Here is a 17296-nt window from a genome sequence, read left to right as displayed (position 1 = left end):
CATAATATGTAAATGCATGTATTGATCGAAACATACGATTAACTTTCTTCTCTTTCCCATTATGATGCATCACTGCTCTCGTAACTCACCTGAAGTACACTCAGCAACTAGGTATAACTGAAATCGTAAAATCCATAAGAGTGATATGGTAGCTGGTTCGTATCACTTGGGAAGGCTGACATCAGAAATCAGATCAAATGATTGCATAATGATGGGCGCGATAATTCGCAGCACTCAATGTACGTCAACTTTTGCTATTTCTAACATTAGTTGTTATATTTTTGGTTTGTTAGGTGATTCTGTTGTTCAACCATTTGGAATGACGTTCTAAGTTCATTTAGAGAACTCCCTGGAGTAGGGGGCATCCCTGCAGAGGGCCCAATCAGTGATCTACTGGAGCATTATTATGAATGAAAGCCGAGTTTACACAGCTTCATGCAACTAGGGATTATTTGAGAAAGAGGTCTTATTTTGTCAGTTCTCCGCTATTACACTAAATTTCATACCAATTGAGTATTTCCATACACGGCTAGATACTATCTCACCGTATACGAAAAATGAACTTAATTGGTATAAAATTGATTTAATTTGTAATTTGTTTTTTATTGTAAACGATAACCTTTTAGTTTGTACCAAATACTATTCATTTTATTTAGATAGAGCGTATTTGTTGTTACTTTACATTTACTGTGAGGCCACATAAAACCCCTTTCAAACCTGCTGGAATGCTCTCCCAAGTTACATTTTAAGTCATATACACCTAAACCTTGATTTACGTCCACTATTGGCTTCGCGAAAAAAAATTCTACCGACAAAATAATGATCAAAATACACATTTTTATATTTTTGTACACTTCTCCTAATCACGAAGATGTTTTAAAAAATATAAAACTGTTGAGTTTGTTCATTGTCTTAGCGGTAAAATTTTTTGTCGCTCAGCCAAGCATGGACGTAAAAAAAGGACAAGGTGTACATGAACAGGTTGTTGAAACCGCCATCAAATCAAAATAAAAGATATTAGGCTTTATGACGGTTGTCAAAACCTTTACAGAACTAATTGACCATCAAATTGCCACTTTGGCTGGATCACCTTGAAACTCATTGAAAAGCTTCTGCTACGGCTTCACTGAGAGCATGGGAAGTCCTCTAAAAACCCTCTTAAACCACTTTACTTAAAATGTCCTAAAACGCCTCTGAAGCCTCACTGGAACCCAATCGAAAATCCCCTCTGAAATCTCTTGAAACACCCTGAAACGTTATGAAACGCCCTCGAAACGCCTCTCAAAAGCCCCCGAAACCACCTTGAAGTTTACCTGAGCGCGTGTGAATCCCCCCAAAATCCCTCTAAATTCTTCTGAAACGCCTACTTGAAACGCCTCTGAAACCTCCCCGAAGTTCATCTGAGAGCCTGTGAAGTCCCTTATAATCCATCTGAAACCTCATTAAACGCCCATGAAACCTCCTTAAAGCTTACCCGAGAGCCTGTAAGTCCTCTTAAAAAAACCTCTATTGTTGTTTTTCCAATACATGCAAAGGAATAACATCAATAATGAAATCTCAATACTTTGCCTCACTTTGCCCAGGGTATAACTTTTTTCACAGCCGTCGGGTCACTTCGCGGTCTTCGACAAACTTCTTTGGCATATAGTCACCTACAATAATACCAAAGGGTTTGATTAATGAACACTTACAGCGCCACCTAGCGGCAAAATTAGAAAACTTAAAATTTCTGCATGCATTTGGCCAAGTTTTCCCATACAAACTTCAAGCGTTTTGAGCGCCCTCTTAGGCTCAACCGATTTTGCTCAAATTTTGAATGTAGTTTCTGGGAGTCCAAAACAACTAATTTAGGAGGTAAGACTTGGCATTTTTCAAAATTTTTGTTTTTAATATACAGGGGATGGCCAAAATGTTTGGGATAGGCAACTTTTTTTCTCCCACAAAAAAAATCAACATGCTGTAATTTTTCATAGAGTGCATCAAAAAATCTCAAAATTTTGACTGTTTGTCAACCTATTATATGTGCATCATTGATACAAATTTGGGCTCGATTGATTAATTTTTCGCGAAAAACCGTTCGGATAAAACACTATTATTTAGACAACTAATTTTTGTACTGTCATATCTCGGAAACCAGTGAACCGAATTGAATGAATTTTTAAACGTTTATCAACAATATATTGATACTTAATACGACGGTATAAAATGTTATATTTTCTCACGGCGAATTAAGTTATACCGGGTTGAAATATTTACCCATATAGAGGAAAATAAGTCAAATTTACAATACCACACAAAAATTACTAAATGTGATCTTCCTTCAATCTAAATAGGCTCTAATATATCTGATTAGAGATAATTCGAGAACAGAAGTGGAAAATCTTTGGATATCAACACTAAAAATTATTGACATTGATGTAAAAAAATGACATTTTTTCGAGAAAAATCCAAAAAGTGTCAATCCAAAATAACTTTTTTGAACGTTTAAAAAGTACCTATGTTTTAATAGTTTGTGAAGCATTCACATATTGTTAGTGTACGTTCAAAATTTCATTCAATTCGGTTCACTGGTTTCCGAGATATGACACTTCAAAAATGAGTTGTCGAAAAAATAGTGTTTTACCCGAACGTTTCTAATTTTGCGAAATATTATTCAATCGAGCCCAAATTTGCACCAATCATGCACACATAATTGGTTGACAAACAGTCAATATTTGAGATTTTTTGATGCGCTCTATGAAAAGTTGTAAGAGAAAAAAAAGTTGCCTATCCCAAACATTTTGGCCATCCCCTGTAAGTGTGGGCCACCCTAGTGTTAAATTTAAATATTAATTGAAGGATTCATCATTGACATAAGCGTCATTATCGAAAATTCTAAAGCAGTTGTCTCGCTCAAAACTTGAATGTTTGTATTGAAAATGTAAGTATTTACTGTAATCCTTTCTGCGTCCCGTAATACAGTGAATACATTTCCATTACGGAAATTTCAGCCCTGAACGAGAAAACTGCCTTCGAATTTTCATTGATAACGATTATGTCAATGACGACCTTATACCATGCAAAATATGTATAATAGTTTGGGTATCTCGACGGGTCAAAATGATATGGGAGGGTGATGATTTAGTAGTCAATTTGGTGATGAAAAACGCTGGAAGAGAAAATATGCAAGAGAAACAACATGTATACTAATGGTCGGAAAACGTTGCAGCTCCTCTTCCGCAACGTTTTCCGACCGAAGCTGGAGTTTGTAGAACGAATAAACTAAAAGAATCGTGTCTGGAATCACCACATTTACTTGAAAGATTCGATTATCTTTTAGCATTCCGAGCAGCATTCGTCGAATGACAACAAAAATGATCCTATTCCCCCGAAGTGTTAGCCATGACCGACTTGAGTTTGTTTTAGTTGAAATCAATTTTGACTGATATAAACGTCATGTACTCTAAGCCCTGTGACAGCACTGAAAAACTTCTTTACAGCTTGTAGGCTTCATATAAGCATACAGGGTAGGCTTAAAAATACGGCTTCCCTTATTGGATGGTCAAGCTAGTTTAAACATGGATCTTTTATTGGTGATTGGTAGTATATTCATGGAGAGCTTTCATCTGAATAACTACAACAATGACGGGTAGCAACGTATTAATTTCGATGTTATGTCGTGTAATTTTCGACAATTACACCCCTTTTCTGAAGTAGTAAAAACCATTCCATGCAGAGATAACATAATAGTGATGAAATCAATAAAGAATAACTAAGTTAAGTCAAGACTCACGTGAAAACTAGTGCACTGAACTGAAAAAAAATGTCTGGTTTTAGAGAGCTTCGCGTCCCCAACTACGTCACAAGTTGGCGCCTATGTTTATTACTTTTTATTTATTTTTTTATCACATAATTTATTTTTTATCACACTTTTATTATAAATTCATGATGTAATTGTTGAACACTGGCATAACCTAAATCAATAACATGCCGGGTAGAGGTGGTATGATACCACTGGTATCAGATGGCAGACTCCAGAGGCACGTTATCCTCCATTTGGGACAATTATTTGGGCAATCATACAGGGGCGCACCAGAAGTGTTCCAGGATTTGTCATGATATGTAAGACCTTACAGGCATTCTTGGGATATTTCAGAGGCGTTCGAGGAGGGGCCATGGAGTTTCAGGGAGTGTCATGGGATTTACGTGAGGGTTCAGGAGTTTTTAGAGGATGATGTTCCAAGAGCGTTCCAGTGGGGTTTTTTGAGGTTTTATGGGTGTTCCAGGGACGTTTCAGGAGTGTTCATGGGATTTCAAGGGCGTTACAGGGGGTTTCAGGGGCGTTCAATGGCGTTTCGTGGGCTCACGAGGGTTCACGAGTGTTGTTGCCGATGCAGAGGTTTTTCATGGGGTTTCAGGGGGGTTTCATGGGCGTACCAGGGGGTTCCTGAGATTTTCAGGGGTGTCCCATAGTGTTTCATAGGTTTCAGAAGCGATCAGGAGTTTTAAAAGGTTTAGGGAACGTTGCAGAAACTTTCAGGGGTTTTCCAGGGGGCTTCAGGGTGGTTACGTTGGGTTTCAGGTTATTCTAATTGGTTTCAGTGGTGTTTCTTGGGGGTTTCAGAGGTGTTTCACAGGTTCTCAGGGAATTCCAGAAGCGTTACAGGGGTTTCCACGGGGTTTTAGGGGCGTTGTAGGTAGTTTCGAAGGCGTTTCAGGTTTCGTGAGCGTTCCAAGGATGTTTCAGGGGCGTTTCAAGGGGTTTTAGGAATGTTCCAGAGTGTTCGAACGGGTTTCAGGGGATTTCACGTTCGTTCTATGTGTTTTTAAGGGGCTTCAGGAACGTTTAAGGGATTTTCAAGAGATTTCATGTGGTCGCATAGGTTTGCCAGTGAGTTGCAGGTGCATTCCTTGTAGTGGCAGAAAAGATTCAGGGTGTTTCCGCGGGTTCGAGGAGCGTTTCAGGGTGTTTTGGGGTTCCATGGCGTTCCAGGGGCGTTTCAAGTGTTTCAGGGGATTTCAGAGGCCTCCCATTGAGTTTTCCTCATTGAGTTTCGAAAAAAATCAATAGTTGAGCTATTTAAAAAAAAAATAAACCTTTATTTTTAAATATTGAATCAGTTTAACGAATAAACAATGAATATTTAGGTGTACATCCTATGATTTTTCGTGAATATAATAAATGCGACTATAGTCCATTTTACGAGCCGATTTTATGAATGAAAATTTGGCAGGAGGTAGCGTCCTAACCCGTGAAAATCAATATCATCATCAACAATGTTGTCACTTCGTAAAATGGCTCATAGTGCTGGAACTATTTGAGTACGAGACCTAACATGGGCACTTCATGCTCTAACTTCTTCTTCTTCTTCATGGCTCGACGTCCCCACTGGGACTTGGCTTGCCTCGTTTCAACTTTGTGTTCTTTGAGCACTACCACAGTTATTAATTGAATTTGTATATTGTGATGCAAGTACAATGATACACTTTGTCCAGGGAGTCGAAAAAATTATCCCGCCGCCATCTCCGGATTGGCGATCCAAAGCCTTAACCACAAGGCCAACTGGAGACCCACGCTCTAACTTAGTTAATTTTATAACTATTGAACTAATTTCTTTGTAAACGGTGAGCAACAAAGAGTACCTATCTAGCTGTGGGCAAAAATCATGTCAATTGGTATGAACTTGAGTTATAGCGGAAAGTGCCCGAGATAGATCCTCCTGCCCAAATAGTCCCATAGCCTATTCGGACCACTGTTATTGACGAGTAGATTTTTTCTGCTTCTAGCATCAATGTTGACGGAATCCCCCTGTCTGTGCGTTATTCATCTGACCAAAGGGAGCCCCCATTCGAAAACTTTTTTTATCAACAATGAAAACTCGAAATGGAATAGAAAGTTGGCCCTTTCTATCACCGAAAAATGCAAAAAGCCAGCACTTCAGCATACCCCACACTGGTTGCATTGTATGTAATCTACTGGTTGCATTTCTCTTGGAGCTACCGGCCGGCCGGGTCTTACGACACGATTCGTGTGTCTGTCTGTCTGTCTGTACCATCGCAGCCGTTTCCCTCCGAACTTTCTAATAAACCTCCTCCCGATTGGGAGAAAACGATGACAACGACGACGACGCGACGGTGCACTGTATTCGAAATCGATGATTTTGCGATCAAAATTAAATAACTTTTTTTAGGTTGGTTCTAGAAGTTTGTCTGCATGTTAAAAGGCGACTTTTGATAAAATGTAATAAATGATTAATCCCCCTAGAAGTGAAATAAAAATTTAATTTTTTCGAAATATTTTTTTACAGGTTTGACGTCTTCGGCAAAGTTGTAGCCCATAATAAGAGAACAAAAATCGTAGAACATGTCAAAGCTCCACCTCTTACGGTTTTCGAGATATGGAGCGTTTTGTGCGAAGTACCCCTAAAACTAGTTTTTTCAGTGTAGCTTCAACAGATAAAATCCTACAGTTTTGTGACCTTCAACAAACTTGTTCAGGACGTCAAAATACACATTTCTTCCAAAGACGTCAAGTCATTATATCTTAAAACAAAAAAGTTATAGGCAAATTTAACATTTTTTAAGGTGTACTTTCACCTTAAGTAACTATTTCCGGCGCAAAATGGCGCAGATGGCTCAGTCGTTGACTTAATTCTCGGGGATTTCGGCTTTCAGTCAAAGAAAAGCGTTGATTTTCTTATCTCATCGCCAACGTTTCGATCCAGATGTTGGGATCTTCTTCAGGGCTTCGAGCCCTGAAGAAGATCCCAACATCTGGATCGAAACGTTGGCGATGAGATAAGAAAATCAACGCTTTTCTTTGACTGTAGTTATAACTCTCGGGAACAATATTTTGTCCTGATGTTTTAATTTTTAGTGATAAAAACTCACTGGTTTTTGCAAAAACGTTGTAAAATATTGCCGGAAGAAACACAATGCAGTAAAAATTACTGTGGGCTTCTTAATTTTTTTTTCTTGCATTACAGGCAAAATAACTAGTTTTTGTCATGTATTTAAACCACCTTTCCCACTATTGCCCACGAGGGTTTCCTCCCCCAAGTGGTAGTTAAAAGTCTAATCTTTCAACTACCGACTGAGCCATCTGCGCCATTTTGCGCCGGAAATAGTTACTTAAGGTGAAAATACACCTTAAAATATGATAAATTTGCCTATAACTTTTTTGTTTTAAGATATAATGACTTGATATCTTCGGAAGAAATGTGTATTTTGACGTCCTGAACAAGTTTGTAGAAGGTCACAAAACTGTAGGATTTTATCTGTTGAAGCTACACTGAAAAAACTAGTTTTAGGGGTGCTTCGCACAAAACGCTCTAAATCTCGAAAACCGTAACAGGTAGAGCTTTGACATGTTCTACGATTTTTGTTCTCTTATTATGGGCTACAACTTTGCCGAAGACGTCAAACCTCTAAAAAAATATTTCGAAAAAATAAAATTTTTATTTCACTTCTAGGGGGATTAATCATTTATTACATTTTATCAAAAGACGCCTTTTAACATGCAAAAAAACTTTGTAGAACCAACCTAAAGAAAGTTATTTAATTTTGATCGTAAAATCATCGATTTCGAACACTGTGCGGTGGCGTACATTCATCATTACAACTCGTGCACAGTCAGGCGGCCGCCGCGCTGTGCCGGCCGGACAGCCTAGAGCTTTTTGATGGCTTTCCGACCGAGGAGGCTGCTTTTGTCGCGCTGGCGCTGCATTCGTAGCGATACCGTAGATACCTGTAGTCGTAGTGTAGTACACCTTATTGTTCCAAGCGGCAAAAAGCGAACCAACTCACATCAATCACGTCAGGCTAGACAGACAAATGCCTGACATGATAATATCACCGGCACGTATCCCACAGGCTGCTTCACAGTCAATACGACCGGCGGCGCAGCCTCGGCTGTATATGCCATGGTGACGATTGACTAGATTTATGGGGTAGACTGGGGCAAGTTCGGAATTTTCGACAAAAAGAAGGAATTTTTGATTCCATCTTTGATTGTTCATTGATTAAAAACTGTATAGTTATTGCTTATACCTAACGCTTCATTCTTTCTCATAAATTGGTTTTGCTCCGATGTACCTTCTTATAATAGACGTTAGTGTTGAGAAGAGACAATACCGAACCAGAAGCAGCAATTGGGCACGTGAAAAAGTGGGATATTACTACCAGCTTTATTGCACCGGCTCTGGAAATTGTCATTACAAAGGGGATATGGCAAAAGCGTTCCCCTACACATCAAAGTCATGCAGCTGCAACTGGTGCAGATCTGCAATGGCTTATTCCTATCTTGTATTACATAAGTGCGTACCCAGATTTTTGGTGACATATATCTGTTTTATCCGTAACATTTTTAATTTTGTGCTCATAGCGGGTTCCGCGAATAATACTCTATCCTGGAAATCGACTGAGAAAGCTTCACATAGTCTGTCTTTATATCATAACTTGTTATTGTTAACTTATCTAAACATATCTTTTCAATAACATGTTTTGTCGCATAGGTTCAATTATTTTGTTATGTTCAAGTTATTGGAATCTATCCACAAGATAACATTTTAATGATATATTTTGTTGTAGAACACGTTTAGTTATTATTCTACTATAGAGAATGTACAAATATGTGATGAACAATAACAAAACAATAACAAAATCACAAATTTTCTGTAATTGATCTAACAAAACATGATCTAACAAAACATGTTATTGAATTAGTCTTCCAGGAAGATTTTGTTGTTATAATATTTGTTATGTTGCCGCTTATGACAGGCAAGTTTATAATAACATAATATGTTATGCCAATAACATTAAGATTACTGATTCCATTGTTCAGTTTTTAAGCCAAAATAACATGTTTTATTATGCCTTTGATATTTTCTTCTGCTCGGGACTCATTATTGGCCTTCTCAGACCCCCTCCCTCCTCGTAGATTTTTGTCCATACAAAATTTTCGAAATATATACCCCCTCCTCACTAAGACTCTGCGTAGTTTATGGACTGGCCCGAAGGAACTCCAGGAGGAATTCCAGAAGGAATTCCGGAGGAATTCTAGAAGGAATTCTAGGAGGCATCCCCGAAGGAATTCCAGGAGGAATCCCCGAAGGAATTCCAGGAGGAATCCCCCAAGGAATTCCAGGAGAAATCCCCGTAGGAATTCCAGGAGGAATCCCAGAAGGAATTCCAGTAGGAATCCCCGAGGGAATTCCAGGATGAATCCCCGAGGGAATTCCAGGAGGAATCCCCGAGGGAATTCCAGGAGGAATCCCCGAAGTAATTCCAGGAGGAATCCCCGAAGCAATTCCAGGAGGAATCCCCGAAGGAATTCCTGGAGGAATCCCCGAAGGAATTCCAGGAGGAATCCCCGAAGGAATTTCAGGAGGAATCCCCGAAGGAATTCCTGGAGGAATCCCCGAAGGAATTCAAGGAGGAATCCCCGAAGGAATTCCTGGAGGAATCCCCGAAGGAATTCCTGGAGGAATCCCCGAAAGAATTCCAGGAGGAATCCCCGAAGGAATTGTAGGAGGAATCCCCGAAGGAATTCCAGGAGGAATCCCCGAAGGAATTCCAGGAGGAATCCCCGAAGGAATTCAAGGAGGAATCCCCGAAGGAATTCCAGGAGGAATCTCCGAAGGAATTCCAGGAGGAATCCCCGAAGGAATTCCAGAAGGAATCCCCGAAGGCATTCCATGAGAAATCCCCGAAGGCATTCCAGGAGAAATCCCCGAAGGAATTCAAGGAGGAATCCCCGAAGGAATTCCAGGAGGAATCCCCGAAGGAATTCCAGGAGGAATCCCCGAAGGAATTCCAGGAGGAATCCCCGAAGGAATTCCAGGAGGAATCCCCGAAGGAATTCCAGGAGGAATCCCCGAAGGAATTCCAGGAGGAATCCCCGAAGGAATTCCAGGAGGAATCCCCGAAGGAATTCCATGAGGAATCCCCGAAGGAATTCCAGGAGGAATCCCCGAAGGAATTCCAGGAGGAATCCCCGAAGGAATTCCAGGAGGAATCCCCAAAGGAGTTCCAGGAGGAATCCCTGAAGGAATTCCAAGAGGAATCTTCGAAGGAATTCCAGGAGGAATCCCCGAAGGAATTCCAGGAGGAATCTCCGAAGCAATTCCAGGAGGAATCCCCGAAGAAATTCCAGGAGGAATCCCCGAATGAATTCCAGGAGGAATCCCCGAAGGAATTCCAGGAGGAATCCCCGAAGGAATTCCAGGAGGAATCCGCGAAGGAATTCCAGGAGGAATCCCCGAAGGGAGTCAAGGAGGAATCCTCGAAGGAATTCCAGAAGGAATCTCAAAAGGAATTCCAGGAGGAATCCCTGAAGAAATTTCAAGAGGAATCTCCAAAGGAGGAATCTCCGAAAGATTTGTAGGTGAAACCCCCGAAGGATTTCCAGGAGGAATTACCGAATGATTTTTAGAAGGAATCCCCGAAAGAGTTCTTGGAGAAATTACAGAGGATTTCCTGAAAAAAATCATGACGAAATTCTTAGGAACTCTATAAGAGATCTTTCAAGGAAATCCTGGAGATAGGCCTAACTGTAGTCACAAGATTTTTTTTTGGAAGAACTCCTGTAGCAATTCTGATAGAACTTCGGTAGAAACCTCTGATGTGAATCCTCCTGAAAAATCTCCGAAAAAAACTCCAGGAGCAATCCCTGGAAGAATCCCTAAAAGAACTTTTCGAGGAATCCCCTAAGGAACTCCTGGAGGAATCTTTGAAGAAACTCTTGGACTAATCCTCGATTGAAAAGAATCTCTAAAGGAAATTCTGAAGAGATCCCTGAAGGAACTCCTGGAGACATCTACTAAGGAACTACTGGAGGAATCCCTGAATAAATTCAGGAGGAATATCTGGAGAAACATCTGCACGAATCTCTGAAACTCCTGACAGAATATCTTAAGGAACTTTTGGACTAACCTGTAGGAACTCCTGTAGGAATTCATCATTACAAGTCGTGCACAGTCGTAATTACTGGAGACATCTCCGAAGGAGCTTCTGGAGCAATTCCTGAAGAAACTCCTAGACTAATTTCTAATGGACCTGCTGTACGAATTCCTGAAGGAACCTTTGGAGGAACTTCTGATGGATCTCCAGTAGGCATTCTTGAATCTTCCTGAAAGAATCTCCGAAGGAGCTTCTGGGAGAATACCTGTTCTGGGAACTCCTGTTGGAATAGCTGAGGGAAATTCTGAAGGAATCTCTAATGAAACACCTGGAGGCATACCTGACCCCTCCTGAAATTACCGGGGAGATCCCTGAAGGAACTCCTGGAGCAATCCCTGGAAAAGTTACTACACTGCAGGAATCCTTGACCTTAACCCTTGGGAGATCTTCTTAGGAAGGAACTTCTAAGGACATCCCTAAATGAAAGATCTCCATGAGCCACCCCGAAAGAATTGCAGGAGTTTCAGGAGAGATCATTAAAGAAATTCCTGGAAGTATCCCAGAAGGAACCACAAGAGAAACTTCTGAAAGAATTCCCGGAAGAATTCTTACAGGAACTCCTGCAGAAATTGTTAAAGGAATTTCTGGGATAATCCATGAAATAGTTTCAAGAGAAATCCCTGAAAATATTCCAGTGGGATACTTGAATTCCAGGAGAGCTCTCAGAAGGAACTCTAGTAAGAACTCTTGATAGAATTCCTGGAGTGATCCTTGAAGGTTATCCTGGAGCAATCCTTGAAGGAATTTCAAAAGAGATCCCTAAAGGAACGCCAGGAGAAATCCCTGATTGGAATTCTAGCTAAGGAAGGAACTTCTGAAAGAATCTCTGAATATTTCCTAAAGAAACTTCTGTAGGATTACCTGAAGGAACTTCAGAAAGAATCCTTGAAGTAACTACTAGATTAATCTCTGAAAGGCCTCCTATGGGAATCCCTGAAGGACTTTCTGGATGAATCACTGATGGATCTCCATGAGGCATTCCTGAATCCTCTTCATAGAATCTCTGAAGGAATTCCTGGAGTGATTCCTAATGCAATTCCTTTTGAAATTCCTGAGAGGTTGTCTGAAAAATAAATCCTAGCTATAGAGGGATCCCTGATTCCTACTGGATGAATCTTTAAAGGAACTACTAGAGACATCTCTGATGGAACTTTTGAAGGGATCTAAAGAAACTTTCGGAGAAATCTTTGATTTTAATTTTAGAGGAATATTTGAAAGAAATTTTAGGAGGAATCTGAAGGTGTAAGAATTTCCGAAAAATTAAAATCGGCAGCGTATGGCGCGCCGCCGATATTTCGTTCGGTGTCGACAAGAGACAAAAACTGTCGGCGGTGCAGAGGTCTACATTGAAGCTGTTAATTAAACATCGATATTTGCACTGACCTGACAATAAAACAATAACATGGAACGAGCTCACCCGTTCATGTGCATCCGTCTGTTGGTCCAGCGTCGGTTGTGCACAACTTGTATGCAATATTTACCACAGAAGACACCCGATACGCCCGATACCAAACCTAAGTAACTCGTTTTACTTTTTCGCACACTAAATGTTGAAAATGTTCACTCAAAATCAGGCATCCAATTTTTCGCTCACGCGATCAAAATCCCCGGATTTTTCCGCCTCCGCGATCATGATTGTTCACTGCATGGGATGAAAAATAATAGTCTCTCACTCCAGCGCTCACGATAATTCTCTTTCTCTCTATGCATAACTCACGGATAAACAACAAAGCGTCCAAATTTTCACTCCGTCCGCGAGCCACATAACGTCTCCATCGATGCACGAGATTAATTATTTGACGTTTAGTGGTACCGTGTTTACATAAAATCTACTTATTTTCAAGGCCATCTACACGCTCGTTCAAAACTACTCTAAAGTGAGTCGTTTTCGACTCACTTTGGTAGAAAGTGGAACAGCTCAAAAGAGAGTAATTCGGCTTTACTCACTTTAGAGTAAACTTGGATTTGTCAAAACTGAGTAGAAACTGAGTAACTTTAAAATCGCGATTTTGTAAAGTGAGTAGAAATGGTTTTTCAATTTTTATTTTACTAGAATACAATAAAATAAGGACAAAATTAACGAAAACAAAAATAAATATTTATTCAAAATAATTGTACATACAGAGTTCGATACATTCTATTTGCAACGATGATGCGGGGTTATTCTCTAGCTGGTTCCATCTACGGTAATCTGACGTTCCGATGTGATACTCCGGCCTCGACTCTGGCACTTTGATGCATTCTGGTCTCGATTCTGCATAATTTAAGATTCTTTTCATTACTTTAGACTTACTTACTTTATTTGACTTACTTACTTGTCTACGTGCTTAATTGTTTGCTCTATGAAGCACGGCACCTGTATGGCGAACTTTGTATTAACTTTTAATGAAAATGCCGTCTACTTAGCCGTCTACCTTTCCGCCTCTTTGCACGAATTCCTGAAATAATTAATTGCTAGTTGTGGAGAATAAAGGAACAAAGAAAAACTTACCAGCTAAGCAACAGGGGATATTTTTTCTCCATAATTAAAAGAAGTTACTTCGCGATTCTTAAGTTTTAGCAGACCCAGGATTTAACTTAGCAATAAAAGATGACGGTTAGTGGTCCGAAATTTGAATGTTGCTACTCAAAAAACGATTCTGTCCTAATTTCAAGCCACTGAGTGAAAAACAACTCACTTTGGAAAAAAATAAAGCCACTCAGAAGAGAGTAAAGTTCCAATTTTAAAAGTGTGAGTGAAAAATTACTCTGTTTAGAAAAATACTGTCACTCAGTTTCGGCAATTTTCAATGAAGTTCAAAAGTGAGTAGAAAACGACTCACTTTAGAGTAGTTTTGAACGAGCGTGTAGATAACACGGCACCGCTCAGATGTCAACCGGGTGAAAACGTAGATTGGTGCAGACTGAGCAACCTTTTTCTCCTGCGAGAGCGAACGAGCGCTTGTTGGAGAGAGTGTACTTTTATCACGCAAAGGAACCGGAGTGAGCGCCTTTTCAATCGTCTATGGGTGCAAGGAAAATATCGCAGGCTGCTTTATCCGGATAATATCACTGTGTGATAGATCGTTACTCGCGTGAGTGAGTGAATAATTTGATGCCTGCGTCAAAATAGAATTTTCGATAGATGGCTCGGAAGGCCGAGTCACATTACACTAGGCTGTCCCTAAAAAAGTCATCAAATGGGTATATTTTCTTTTGCAAACATGATCAATGACTATCATTGGTGATCAGGAAATCCAAGGCAGGGCCCAACATTCAAATTTACGGATGTTTTACGAGGTTTTGTCTCTAAAACCCTGATACTGATATATGAGCATGGGGTAATATGGGAAAGATGGCCAGAGTTCAAAATTGGTATCCGGAATATTAAAGATGGTGGCGTGGTGGATTTGTGAAGCTTTGGGCTCTAAAACTTCTTGCTAACTTGGTAACCTTCTGGACACTGGGTTCACCGTGGTGTTCAGTGAGTTTGGGAAAATTTTCAACGTGTCCAATCAATCCACCTCACGTGAGCTCAATAGAATCCACAGTCAGGTATAAAAATTCAATTACTCATTTGGTTGGAAATAATTAAAATGGTAATAAAAACGTGCACGCAATCAATGACTGCAAAAATATTCAAATATGACGTGTTATCTCTATAGTCCTCTGCGCAATGCATTCCTCAGAAAAAAAGCTGAACGCATGGATGCACCTAATCGTGACAGCATGCAATGCAATCGTCATGCGAAATAAAAACTAACGAGGCACGTGGAACCACCTTTAGTGCGTCGTCGAGTCGATCTGCTGTGGAGTGTGGAACAAGCAGAGCTGGGCGGTCCAGCAAGAAGATGTTTGTTGTTTCCGAGAATGGAATTGATTTTATTGGAAAATTGCGTGGGGAAAATTTTCAATGGCGCTTCGCATTATTTATAGCGTTGATTTTAACGCTCGACGGGATAAGCACGGTGACAGAATTGTAATGTTTTGTCGAACAATACAAATGAAAGATGCTAAGAAGAAATTAAGAAGTGTGAACCAAGGTGTAAACACATAATGCTGTTTTAAGTTCCTATGAACCGGTTTCTATACAACGTGGCGTCAAAAACTTAAATTCTCATGGGTTTTCAATTATGCTTTCTATTAAATGAATAATCTGCGGCTGAACGGGCTCGTTTAGAAGTTAACCATCAATGTTAACTTCTCTTCCCGATCAGCCTAGATAGCTGTGTAGTGTCGGTAGCGGTTGTCTCAATTGGCTAAGAATAACACTACGGATCACCTGTTCCGGGGGTAAAAGTCCACTAAACAGGGAACCCCAATCCAAGGTGTCAGGCGACCCGTGCTGAGGGATGAATGGTTGAGGGGGTTTAAAATATGCTCGATCTTTAACGGAGCCCGTAACGTTGGTAGATCGCCTTTATGTGTTGCGTTACGGTTCAAGATCTACCAAACCGAACCCTAGTGACATCCGGTCTGTCAAGTTGGGGTAATGTGTTTTGGTAATAAGGATTCATGGTACAAAGTCCTTGTTACTGGTGACAGTTTCTAAAAATTGCATTTATTCTGCCTTGCTGATAGTTAAAGAATCGGACTTTGCCCACCCGAGACTACACTTGATGTTAGGAAAACAAACATGCTTTACGTATCTAACTGCGTATTAACCTATCACGGACTGTTAAGTTCTGGTAATTCAAGGACTCACGTGCATTCTTATTGCAGAACACATTCTCAAATTTGACAGAGTTTTGCAACTAGCCCAAAGTCCCGGGTTTTTCTTTGTTGTCCTGGGACTAAACTAGAAGCAAGACATGAATGGGGCTAGAGTTCCGATGCATGGATAAATATCAGTACCATTGTTTTGTTTTTCTCAGAATTCAAATAGATTGTGTTTGATTAGGGGCGCTCTTTCACTGTGATTTAAATCTCTATGATAACGGGACCTTTTCATCGCAATCGATTTCTTGCACCTCTGGTATAACAAAACAGGAACTGTACAGAAATCGATGCTTCATTGCCTCTCAATGACAATGGAGTAGTACGACATGCACTAAATACTAAGGATACGGGTAATGCCACAAAAGATCTAAATACTGGTCGCAGTGGCTCACCCGAACAGAAAAAAAAAAAAAATGAATAATCGCTATGCCTATCGTTAGTTTATTTGGTCGTTGTATTGTATGATCTTTTCCTGGATTTCTTCATTTTCCATCAGTTGCGAATACTTCTTAAGGAGATTTATGGAAATATTATCATTTTATCATAAAATGTTGATGAACTTTCTTACAAATCTCCCGATAGTCACATATGGTACACAAGCGATCAAAAGTTTGCGACTATCTCAACTTTTGGCTGCTACATTTAGGAATGCCTCCAATTTTTGATCGATGACCGCAATAGTTTATTTACTAAATAACTTTTTCTAACGCTTTTCCGATAAGTTCTTGAAAAACACGATGAAACACGAAGCTCTGACTGCAATGCATGAACTTTTGTTCTACCGTCGTACGCTACTAATACTGACCATCATTCAGGCCAAATTTGATGACGATAATTAAGCAGTGAGTGTCAAAATTTCTGCGTCCGAGCGACGGTAACGTGCGTCGAGCTCATAAGTTTTCACTAATTTATTCAAGTTTTAAAGTTTAGGATAAACCGTGTCAAAAGTTTCATTTATTTGTCATTTTGAATGAAACCTAGACTTTTGAAAATGGAAAATTGTCAGAGATATAAGCTTAATTAATTATCATGTATTTGTGAGGGTTACTCCAATCTTTTGATTAAGAGTGTATCTCGCTTTTCCATGTGTTTGTTTTCAATATCGGTGGAATCAATTTGAAATGGAAATAATCCACGTTCAGTTCGTAGTTCTACTGTGAGGGGGTTCAACGACGTTCGATATCGAAAGGAAACAACCAAGCTGACCTTAGGGGGTATCTGCGACGTTTGTGTTGCTCTCACTGTTGTTGTTTTCCGGGAAAACTGATCCTTCTATATACCTAATGCTAATGCCGCTGATGCTGATGCTGGTGGTGGAACATGGAAATTGAACTGCTGAGACACGGTAATTACGGCAGATTCCATTGAGAATCAGCCGGCGAAATGGATGCACTTGCTGCTGCTGGTGGTGAATGGTGGTATGGTTCCCGCAAATTGTTGGTTCACTTAATGCGCCCATGACCAGCACAACAATAATGAACCGTTTACAAACCACTTAGCTGTCCATCAGCTTTTGCAATCAACACTTTGGCATTATCGATCTCGATTGGTGGCCGGACCGGAGATGCGGAGGAAAAGTTCGGTATTTAAACACCTATGGTAATGGTGCTTCTTTCTCGCAGTTTTCTACTAAGGCATGAACATCTCCATAATGGAACCT

At 40.1% G+C, this 17296-nt stretch overlaps 1 protein-coding gene across 3 annotated transcripts in view; it reads left to right on the top strand.

The window, feature by feature from the left end:
- The window catches only part of LOC134291549 (uncharacterized), a 224288-nt gene that overhangs the window by 55039 nt on the left and 151953 nt on the right, over positions 1-17296 (top strand). The gene's annotated exons all lie outside the window — the stretch shown is intronic.

This window comes from Aedes albopictus, chromosome 3 (assembly GCF_035046485.1).
Source record: "Aedes albopictus strain Foshan chromosome 3, AalbF5, whole genome shotgun sequence".
Classification (NCBI taxonomy): Eukaryota; Metazoa; Arthropoda; class Insecta; order Diptera; family Culicidae; genus Aedes; species Aedes albopictus.
The sequence above is the reverse complement of the archived record's forward strand: the minus strand, read 5'-3'. Positions and strand labels throughout refer to the sequence as shown.